Source organism: Carex rostrata, chromosome 20 (genome assembly GCF_964058835.1).
Source record: "Carex rostrata chromosome 20, lpCarRost1.2, whole genome shotgun sequence".
NCBI lineage: Eukaryota > Viridiplantae > Streptophyta > Magnoliopsida > Poales > Cyperaceae > Carex > Carex rostrata.
This window is the reverse complement of record NC_135937.1, coordinates 50739-58130: the sequence shown is the minus strand read 5'-3', so window position 1 is coordinate 58130 and position 7392 is coordinate 50739. Positions and strand designations below refer to the sequence as shown.

Here is a 7392-nt window from a genome sequence, read left to right as displayed (position 1 = left end):
ATGAATATTTAAAACACACACACGCGGGCACACACACACACACACACACACACACTTCTTAAGTTATCTTTCAAGTTTTTAACTGCCTCACCAGGGAGACTCAAACCCGACTAGATCTTGGTTGTGCCACTAGACGGGGACTCGAACCACCGCTAGATCTTCTTTGCCTCACCAAGGGGACTCGAACCACCCCAGCTATTGGCGTCTCACTAGGGGGACTCGAACCACCACTAGTTCAACTGTCTCACTCAACGGGGACTCGAACCACCGCAAGATATTGACCCGTGACGGGAAGTCCAACCAACGCCACGTTAACGAGGGGTCCAGTCAAATACTAGACCCAATGTATACATTCCAACATGTGTTCAATGCACATTGGCTCCTTTCCTTTAACTTATCCATTACTTTACACGTTCGTTTTGTTTAATCACACAAAGGTCATACTCAACACAACACATCCTATGAGTCCGATGATCAATTGAATAATCCTATCCTAGTATTCTCTAAACAAAGCCAAATGGATTGTTCGATTCAACATGCATAATTATATAAATAAATAAATGCAAACAAAACGATAAGTAACAATTTCACAATGTCCAGGAAACCCGTACCTGTTGTCGTGTGGTTGTTCACCCCTGCCTCTACGTTACTTCTTACTTCAGAATTTGGACCTAGACCATGTAACACGGTTTCTAAATTAATATTTTATATCTATTGTTAAACTGATTGCTGTTAATATACCATTCAAATATCGTATAATATATATATATATATATAAATATAATATATTTATTACTAAACAATCAACCATAGAATGTAATTTGTTTTTGTCCGAATACATTTCTTAAGATTTAAAATAAAATACTCTTGTTACTGGACGATCAAATGATTATAATAGATTTTGTCTCTTCTTGATAAAATTAATTTTAGAGTTATCGGTGCATAAAAATCTAGAGATATCGATGAAAAATTACCCTTTAATAAACTAATAGATGTAAATCAAGAATTTAGGAATGATTGAGCCTATGAGAATTGAATATCATTTAATAAATATTCCGGCAATTCTTGACATTGAAATAATATACCATTCTAAGATATAATTATATTATATCAGAAAATAAAATAGAGGAAATTAAATCTTACCAAATAAATAAGTATGATATAAAGATTATATAACTCTCAGAAATTCTTATGAAACAAATAAGTATAGTGTATATATTATATAAATAAGTATAATTTATATAACTCCCAGAAACTCTTGTCAATTAAACAGTACAATATAAATATTATATAATTAATAGAATAAAATAGAGAAATCTTATCATCAAATCGGTGAGCATATATAAGAATTTGTCTAATCAATTTAGCAGTAATTCAACACTAAAAATAATTTCAAATCAAAGGGAATTATCAAAGTAGAGATATCTAACCTTTTGCTTCTTTCTTAATCTTCTGTGAAAATTAGCGGACACAGAGAATATGGGATGCAAGTAGTTAATTTATAAAGGAAACAGTTTCTTAGAGGAATAGGCGCTAAGGGTGGTTATTTTTTTTTTTGTAGAGATGCCATGCCGATTTTTTTATTTTTATCCAAAATATAAATTGAATTTTAAAAATTAACCGAACCGGTTGTCAAATTTTAAATCTACCCAAACCGGTTAACCGTTAACCGGAAATTTGGTTTGGGTCCGGTTAGTGGTTAACCGGATTCGTTGGTTCGCTTAACCGTTAACCGAACCCGATTTTTTTTTTTTTTTTTTTTAAACAGAAAATTTTAAATGTTTTTTTTTCTATTGAAAATATACATGAAAATTCGTATTTAGATTTATCAAATTTACACCAAAAAAATTTGTAAATCAAATATGAAATTTAAAATTATAGAAAAATACACATACACATACACATACACATATACATATACATATACATATACATATACATATACACATACATATACATATACATATACATATACATATACATAAATAATATACGGTTACCAATTTTTTTTTTCTTTTTTTACTTTTTTTACTTTTTTTTAAAACAGAAAATTTTAAATTTTTTTATTTTTCTATTGAAAATATACATGAAAATTCGTATTTAAATTTATCAAATTTACACCAAAATTTTTTGTAAATCAAATATGAAATTTAAAATTATAGAAAAATACACATACACATACACATATACATATACATATACATATACATAAATAATATACGGTTACCAATTTTTTTTTCTTTTTTACTTTTTTTACTTTTTTTTAAAACAGAAAATTTTAAATTTTTTTATTTTTCTATTGAAAATATACATGAATTCATATTTAGATTTATGAAATTTACACCAAAAAAATTTGTAAATCAAATATGAAATTTAAAATTATAGAAAAATACACATACACATACACATACACATACACATACACATACACATACACATACACATACACATACACATATACATATACATATACATATTATTTTAAATTTCATATATAATATGTATATGTATATGTGTATGTGTATGTGTATGTGTATGTGTATGTGTATGTGTATTTTTCTATAATTTTAAATTTCATATTTGATTTACAAATTTTTTTGGTGTAAATTTGATAAATCTAAATACGAATTTTCATGTATATTTTCAATAGAAAAAAAACATTTAAAATTTTCTGTTTTAAAAAAAAAAAAAAAAAATCGGGTTCGGTTAACAGTTAAGCGAACCAACGAATCCGGTTAACCACTAACCGGACCCAAACCAAATTTCCGGTTAACGGTTAACCGGACTATTTCAAAGGGTCCGGTTAACCGCTAACCGGAAATTTGGTCCGGTTAACGGTTAACCGGTTTGGGTAGATTTAAAATTTGACAACCGGTTCGGTTAATTTTTAAAATTCAATTTATATTTTGGATAAAAATAAAAAAATCGGGATGCCATGCTATATTTTGAGAACCGACTTAATGCTTGTTGGGCTGCCGAAAGCATTTATATTAATTTTTGGGCTTTGATTATGCGAATAATCACAATTGGAAATTATATGATATTTTAATTCCTGTTGATTTCCGACTACGCAAATGCTATTAAGGTGGCCTAGTTTGTATGCATAAATTAAGCTATATGATTAAGAAGAGAAGAAAGATATCTAAACTATTATAATCATATATATCTTAATATTAAATATTTTTATTTAACGTGGCGTTACATATAGATTACATTTTGTATGATGTGTATGTTTATGTTTATTTATTTATATGTGACTGATGCTTAACATTTTATATGATCCTTCTGCTGTGCTTGATTATTACTTTGTTTATTTTAGCCTTGCGTGCTTAATGATTAATTAAGCACGAGGCGAGGTTGATCACACCTTAATCCAGAATCCCTGGTTTGGGGTGTGACAATAACTGCATGTCGATAAATTTTCATGATTTTTGGAGGTGTTTTGCTATGTTAACCAGATGTGCAAAGTTGGGCTCAGAATAAAATATTCAGCAACTCGGGCAATTTTTGAGAGCCGATATCTCACTACCTGTTTGGAGATTTTGTATGAAACTTCACAGTCCTATTCTACCATGTCAAGAATGCATGTCGGTTAATTTTCACGATTTTTGAAGGTGGTTTGCTATGTTAATCAGAGGTGCAAAGTTGGACTCATAATAAAATATTTAGCAATTCGGGCAATTTTTGAGAACCGATATCTCACGACCTGTTTGGAGATTTTGTATGAAACTTCACAGTCATGTTCTACCATGTCAAGAATGCATGACGGTCAATTTTCACGATTTTTGAAGGTGGTTTGCTATGTTAATCAGAGGTGCAAAGTTGGACTCAGAATGAAATATTCAGCAATTCAGGCAATTTTTGAGAGCCGATATCTCACGACCTGTTCAGAGATTTTGTATGAAACTTCACAGTCCTATTCTACCATGTCAAGACTGCATGACGGTCAATTTTCACGATTTTTGAAGGTGGTTTGCTATGTTAATCAGAGGTGCAAAGTTGAGGTGCATAAAAAAATTTGCAAAAAAAAAAAAAAAATTGCAAAAAAAAAAAAAAAAAATGTCGGACCGCCAGGAAATTTGACGGTTCGAAATAAATATTCAGGACCGCCGAAAAATTGAGCAGTTTGGGCATTTTTAAATTTTTTCCTGAAACATGGTTATTTTTAATAATTTTTTTTTTTGGGTATTTTTAAAAAACTCGGAACACCGCTCATATAATCTAATAGCTAATAAAATACAGAGCAGATCAGACTCGAAATTTTCATTCATAAGAAATAAAAATAAGAAACACGGTGGAATTTTAAAAATAAAAAGGCAACCTTATGATTTAGAGTCTTTGCGAGATGTCAAATAATCAAGCAGCTCATATTAATATATATGCATATGAGGAGGGTTAAAATGCACCCTCCATTTTGTGCTTCTAACGTGCACTCTCTTCTAGTATCTTCATTTTCAAAATTCAAATAGTCGACTTGAACCTTCCAACGTGTTCTTCATATTAAAACGTGCTTAGAGACCGAATTTTACATTTTTTGGAAATTTTTTATTATTTTTTTAGAATTTTTGAAAATCATCACTTTGCTAAATTTTTTATTATTGTTTAGTTTAATAAAAAATTCTGAAAATATAGTAAAAAATTTCCAAAAAATATAAAATTTGGTCTTTAAGCACATTTCTGTTAGTGTAATAATCTAGAAGTCAATAATACGATAATTGATTATATAAAACTTTGTTCATGAATTGGATGATTAATATCATTTTGTTGCCTTGAGTATTATTGTATTTATGAATCATTTCGAGTTCATGACTGGAATTGTGAAACTTCATAATATAGATGATATATACTCTAAAAAAGTCACTGACCAAGGTAATTAGCAGGAACACTAATTACCACGATAAGGTTAGTATGTGGATTAAATGATGGTCAAGTTTTACAGACCATTGACAAGGAGTTGTCATTTTAATCACATAGATATATGTTCCAGGAACATGATATCTGACAGACCCCGAATGAAACATTATACGGAATTGTGTTCGTGTCATTAATGCTTTCATTCAGTGTTAAGTTCTAAAGTATGAGGTATTCATCTTTCCTACTAAGAAATGTATATATGTGATTGTTATCAAACGCTGTCGGTAAAATGCAGTTATAACGGTAGCTCTTCGGTATACATGGCTTAGCTGAGATAGTGATGGTTTACCAAAAGTACTATTGTTCCTCGTATCTCTATACGAGCTATAGCATCACTGGGCCCCTTGATAGAGTAAGATTATCAGCGCGCGGTATGATTACAAGAGTAATCATATTTGATAATATGCTCAAGATAAAAAAAAGATTAAGTTTACAAGGATGACACACACCTACCTTGAAACTAATCTGATAGCTATGTGACAAGAGAATTAACATGAGTAAATTATTTACTAGATCATGATATTGTACAGTACAGCATCATCTGTGTAATTGGATGGTCATAGTGTATACTGCCAGATGCCTCCTATGATTATAGAAGTTAAAACAGTTTTAACTCTATTTACCAACATAACACGGATCCTATCGGGTCACACCATATAGGAGTTAATCGGAGAATCTTATTGTGATTGATTATAAATTGGTTATGATCAATAGTAAGATGGTTATAATTAATTATACTTGTTATAATTAATATATAAATGTCATACAGATGACAAGCAAAAACAAAGGTTAATGTATAAACGTACACGTTACGTTGTATAAAAGTTAACCGGTTAATTTATAAATGTGCAGGACACGTTGTATAAATTACCGAAACAACAATCGCAAGAAATAAAATATAAATATATATATAATTATTCAGAATAATTATACGAATATTATTTGTATTCGGGCTGAGGGCATTCGGGTCTTTTCAGATTCGTCCTTATCCGCATGACACGTCATCGATCCTATCCAGATGACACGTCATCAATCCTATCCACATGACATGTCATCCTTATCCATTCAATGACATATCTTGTAAATAGGCATATGTTGAGGGGTATTTCGGTCTTTTGCGAACCTCCTCAATAGCCTACTAGTAATCGTGCCCGTGCACAGCAACGGTAACAAATTATGTAGTAGAAAATATAATTTACTAAAGTATTTTTTTTATACATATAATATTATACATACAACCACAATTTGCTTCAGGCAAATAATGCATCTTCACTTAAATAGTTAACTGCAGAGGATGAGTGGAGTACTTACTCGGGGTGGCAAAACAACAAACCAAGTGTTGGCATAACAGCAACACATACACTTGCATAGAAATAAATTCACCCAAATTCATGCAAGTCAAAACTTTTGGGATGGAGCATAAAAAGAAAAAAAATGATAGTTACTATCATCTTAAAAAAAACTAATACAGATTTTCGCAAATCCCAAACAGAATCAAAACAAAATGCTTCTGAGCTTTGTGCAATATAGATCCAAAATATAACTTGAAGAAGCTGCAACAGCTCTCTTCTTTGGTGCTGCCTCCGCTCCTGTAACATTTCAATGAAAAATCACTTTATTTTCTATTTCAAAAACTGATAACCTGTCACCTAAGTGCAAAAGCTTTTACAAAATACACGGGGAGACATAAGAACAAAAAATATGATTAAGATGGAATAATCTTATCAAATTAAATTTGCTTAAGAAATTTAAGTGTTTTATCAAATTCAATTCGGAAAATTTTCTGGGACAATTCTAATAACTATATTGCTTCATTAGGGCAACCTCACATTTTGCCAACTGGATCCCACTTTTTATAAAAACTTGTACATGTGACAATTAATTAAATTAATATTAAGTCTAAAATAAAATGACTTGGAATTTGGGTTCATATTGACAAGATGAATTGCCCCAGATTTGTTAATGCAAACTCTGAAAAATATTTTGGCTTCAATTCACTTCAGTTTCAGCTTAAACGAAGACCACTTTACAGCGGCAATAACTTGGTCAAGTCTTCATGTACTTGATTATGCACAATTTACAAAACCTCAATGAAAAAAAATGGAGTTTACCTTCTCTGAAGTTACTCTTGAATCTCCTAGGCAAATGACGAAGGTATCTCATCCTTCCCGTGCGAGTTGTCTTCCTCCTGATTGCCTTCACACTCCAATTATCTGCACAATGAATTAAATTAGCTTCAAATAAATGCAAAAATCTTAGAAGAAGGCCAATCAGATGGGTGAAAACCTTAATTTCAAGTGCACATTTTTTTCATGGACAATGTACAAGATATTCAATCTTCTAAATCATAGTGGTAACTCTTGCAAATAATACAAAAGATATTAAGTTGCAATTCAGTAAGTAGGGGTGTTTAAGTTTGCAAAATTAAAATAGAATACACGAAATCAAACTACTGTACCAGCCAAAGCCAAAGGACCA

The 7392-nt window shown here is 30.6% G+C and overlaps 1 long non-coding RNA gene across 1 annotated transcript; it reads right to left on the bottom strand.

Moving 5' to 3' along the window:
• Window positions 1-6213: 6213 nt before the first annotated feature.
• Window positions 6214-7181, bottom strand: LOC144572722 (uncharacterized). Its single transcript, XR_013517793.1, has 2 exons — window positions 7026-7181; window positions 6214-6503 (listed from the first exon to the last, which is right to left on the bottom strand). It is a non-coding gene; the product is annotated as an uncharacterized LOC144572722 (long non-coding RNA).
• Window positions 7182-7392: the final 211 nt, after the last annotated feature.